The sequence below is a fragment of the Geospiza fortis genome, unplaced genomic scaffold (genome assembly GCF_000277835.1).
Source record: "Geospiza fortis unplaced genomic scaffold, GeoFor_1.0 scaffold700, whole genome shotgun sequence".
NCBI lineage: Eukaryota > Metazoa > Chordata > Aves > Passeriformes > Thraupidae > Geospiza > Geospiza fortis.
Genome location: NW_005054702.1, coordinates 50,692 through 55,265, shown reverse-complemented (window position 1 = coordinate 55,265; position 4,574 = coordinate 50,692). Strand labels below are relative to the sequence as shown.

Sequence of the window (4,574 nt, the reverse complement as noted above, 5' to 3'; positions counted from 1 at the left end):
AGTCAGAGAGTGGCTGGGTAGTACTTAATTGCTGGTTGGGGTTAAACCATGACATCACCATACTTAAAAGATGTTCCTGAAGTCGGAATTTATAACATTCATCAATGCTAGGTTGTACTAGTCAATGTGCACATGGCTACAATAATTACACCAATAAAAACAACCTATAATTATTGGAGAAAAATATATATTTTAATACAAAACCCAAAATTAATCTCTCATATACTCTCTAACCATTTGTGTTAAAGTAATGACATGTTAAAAAACTTACCAAATATACAGTTTCCATGCACTGAGAATAAAATGAAATTTTACACTTCACAAAATTGTTGGGTTTTTAAATTTATTTTATTAATCTTCTAAAGGAAGGACAGTCTTGAAGAAAACGCAGCAGAAGAGAAGATGTAGCCTTTAAAATTCTAGTTTCTTAATACAATCCAAAGAAAGTTCCTGTGAGTCAAGCTAGACCCTCTACCCCTCAGCCTTTTCATACCAAGAAAAAGAGTCTGTCCTTTAGGAAGAAACATGGGGTTTGAGCCATGCTCGTACAACATCCATGATGCCATTTCTGGCTCTATCAAACTGTAGAGCTAACCTTTCAGGTTATTTTCTGTATGTGCTCTACCTACCACAGTGAGGAACAGCTTCAGTCTCCAGGACTACTAGATTGGTGCTATACAAACAAACTGTTCAGTCAAAAAGTGAGTTTCACTTAACTTTAAAAGTGGCCTAAAACTAACATCTACTGCTAAAATAATTGTGGTGAGATACATGAAGCTAACCTAAAAGGCTGATTATTTAAATCTTTCAGATTTCCTGTTGTCAGAAAGTTAAAATGAACTACAATTTTCAGGTTTTATTTTAAACAAAAAGTATTCATTGTAGAGAATCACAAATGAAAGAGGACCACCCAATACCTGAGTGTATTTGTTAATTCTGCTCATTAAAAAAACATATAAAACTTTGACCAACATTTCCAAAAACTCACCTCGAATTTCAGGAGAGAATCGAGCTGAATGGTGGGATACAAAAAGTCTTAGTTCTTGATCCAAGTTGCATTCAATCAAGCTTGTATCCCATGATTGGATTCCTAAAATTTAAAATGCAAGACATGTCTACCTTGATATATGAGCACTGTTTTAATTGATTATTTCTCCATTTACACTAATGACATTCGCATATTTCTAAATTCCAAAACCAACCTCTACTGAAGCATGATTTCAAAAAGTTAAGATTTCAGCTGAGGGTTAGAAGCAATTAATTTTGATCAGGATGTAAGGTAAATACGTAGACGATAGGTTAATGATTATTAGATGCTTAAGCTAGAGCTGATTGTTATATTGTTTGCCATTATGAGCTTGTTTGTAGAAGGAAGTGGAGTAAGTGAACCGTTATAAGAACATATTGAAACCAATAGAACAATGGTTAGCACCTGGGCTTTACATCAATCAATCATGAAGCAGGGGGCCTTAGATTGTGCCATAGGGTCACGGAGACCTGATGAAGACATTCCTGACTTCATCCGTTAAGACCACTGACCCAATTCAAGACCACCGACCCAATTCAAGAGAAGAATTGCACACGCATGAAGAACTAATAACCTCATTTTAATACAGAGCGAGGATGGGAGGTGCTGGGGTTATGCATATGTATTGTATGTAAGATCTCGGGAAATTATTAAATAGAGGACAAAGAACCTTGTGCAGTGCTGTCACGCCTTTTGGGGACAACTCCCATGCCGCCTGCCAGTGTTAATAAACATACCACTTTTTAAATTTGACTAGTTAGAGAGTCTTTGTCCGTGATCTTTGGTTTTAATGACTCACTACTCCTTTCAAGCCATGCAGCTATCCTTTGCAAAGTGCTGAGCACTCACAAAAAGCACTCTGGATAGGGATCAGTCACAAGCAAGAGGAAATCTGCCTTTCCAAAAGGTAACAATCATTCAAGGCCCCTGATTTATGACTGCTGGTTCCAACATCCCAATAGCCACATTATGAGATGTCCTGGAATTTACTTTAAAATAGCAATACACTGTTTTATAAAACTGAAAAGACTGAATAACTCAGGAGATACGTTAGCCCTATTGCAAGAAAATTGTATGAGAAAAAAATAGACAACACGTAGCATGTTGCAAATTAATATTTAAATACAATATATTAAATTGCTGACTTCTTCATTCAAAAGCTTTGAAGCATTCCCTATTTAAATTAAAATTTAAGTGATCTTTTGTTAATGTAATATTAAAATCCTAGTTTTAAGACTTTAAAATGCTATGCTTGATCTTTTTTCTTTAAAAAAATTAATCTCATCTTTATTCACTACCACTTTTCCCCCAGCTACTTAGAAAGTGAGACATTTGGCACATATATCATCATAAAATGTATTTTTCTGAAATATATTTTTAAGGATTTAAATTTGAACAGAAAAAAAAAATCACTGTAGCCAAAACGAAAATTTATTGTTTCCTACCATAACATTATGATGACTAAATTAAAAAAAAAACCCAAAACACCAAAACCAAACCAAAACCTACAACAAACTAACAGAACATGTTTTAGGATTTTTCTTAATAAAAATAAAGTCTCTCAGACTTCAGGAGAGCAGACTTTAGTCTCTTCAGGGATCTGCTTGGTAGAGTACCATGGGATAAGGCCCTGTGTGACGGTGGTCACAAGGGTTCTTGGGTGAAGGAAGAGACGAGAAGGTTGACTCCATGATCAGAAGGCTTGATTTATTATTTTATGATATATACATCTATTATAACTATACTAAAAAGAAAAAGAAAGGTTTCTTCAGAAGCTAGCTACCTAACCTAAGAATAGAAAAGTAAAGAATGATAACAAACCCCGCTCTCTCGGACTGTCTCCGAGAGACCTCAGTTCTGGATTGGCCATTAACTCTAAACATCCAAGATGGGCCAATCCAGACGGACCTGTTGCATTCCACAGCAGCAGATAACCTATTGTTTACATCTTGTTGCTGAACTTCTCAGCTTCAGCAAGAAAAATCCTGAGAGAGGATTTTTCATAAAAGAAATGTCTGTGACAGCCCTGGAGGGAAAAGGGGCCCAAGAAAGCTGGTTGATATTCAAGGATCACCTCTTCTGAGCTCAGAAGCAATGCATTCCAGAGAAGAGGAAGTCAAACAAAAATGACAGGAGCCTTGTGTGAATGAACAAGGAGTTCCTGGAAAAACTCGAACACAAAAAAGAAGACAACAGAGGGTGGAAGCAGGGACAAGTAGCCTGGGAGGAATACAGAGATTGAGCAGACAGGGATCGGGTTAGGAAAGCTAAAGCCCTGAGAGAATTAAACCTGGCCAGGCATGTCAAGGGCAACAAGGAAAGCTTCTGTAGGTACATTGATGATAAAAGGAAGACTAGGGAAAGGGTGGACCCTCTCCGTAAGGAAACAGGAGACCTGGTAGCCCAACATATGGAGAAGGCTGAGGTGTTGAATGACAGTTTTGCCTCAGTCTTCACTGACAAGTGCTTCAGCCACACTGCCTGAGTCACAGAAGGCAAAGGCAGGGACTGGGAGAATGAAGAACCAACCACTGTAGGAGATGATCAAGTTCAGGAGCATCTAAGGAACCTGAAGATGCACAAGTCCATGGAACCTGATGATGAGATGCATCCATGGGTCCTGAGGGAACTTGCGGATGAAGTTGCTAAGCCACAACCCATCATATTTGAGTAGTACGGTGAAGTTCCCACTGACTGAATAAAGGGAAAACATAATCCCCAATTTTAAAAAGGGAAATACGGAAGACCTGAGGAACTACAGGCCAGTCAGTCTCTTTTGAGTGCCCAGCAGGATCATGAAGAAGATCCTCCTGGAAACTATGCTAAGGCACATGGAAAATAAGATGATTGGTGACAGCCAAAATGTCTTCACTAAGGGCAAATAGTGCCTGACAAATTTGGTGGCCTTCTGTAATGGGGTTACAGTGTTGATGGATAAGGGAAGAACAACTGACTTTACCTGGACTTGTGCAAAGCATTTGACGTTATCTGATGCAACATCCTTGTGTCTAAACTGCAGAGACATGAATTTGACAGGTGGACCACTTGGTGAATAAGGAATTTGTCACATTCACATTTTCTGAAAAATCCCTTTGCCCAGGATTTTTCTCCTGAGAAGCTGAGAAGCCTCTGAGAAAAATGAAAACAATAACTATCTCATTTGCTTTTCCTCTGTTTTGCTCATGTGGAATGTGTTTGGAGATTGTTTATCCAAGAGGTGATTGTTTCATTGGTTTCTGGTGTGGGTTGTTTTCACTCTTTGGCCAATTAGTGCCAAGTGTGTTGGGACTCTGGAGAGAGTCATGAGTTTTCATTATTATCTTTTTAGCCTTCTGTAAGTATCCTTTCTGTATTCTTTAGTATAGTTTAGTATAGTATTCTTTAATATAATATAGTATCATACAATAATAAATTAGCATTCTAAGAACATGGAGTCAGATTCATCATTCCTTCCTGCCACGGGGGTCCCACAAATACAATAGGAATTGGCTGAATGGTTGCACTCAAAGAGTTGTGGTCAATGGCTCAATGTCCAGTGGAGACAAGT

The 4,574-nt window shown here is 38.0% G+C and overlaps 1 protein-coding gene across 2 annotated transcripts in view; it reads right to left on the bottom strand.

The window, feature by feature from the left end:
• Nucleotides 1–1,088, bottom strand: part of LOC102039388 (microtubule-associated protein 1B-like) — a 132,416-nt gene extending 131,328 nt beyond the window's left edge. The window contains exon 1 of one of the 2 annotated variants that reach the window (XM_005430902.2): nucleotides 989–1,088. The gene's annotated coding sequence lies outside the window, so the exon portion shown is untranslated. The remainder of the gene's footprint in view (nucleotides 1–988) is intronic. The other variant, XM_031065208.1, reaches the window with a different exon arrangement.
• Between the last annotated feature and the right edge of the window lie 3,486 nt (nucleotides 1,089–4,574).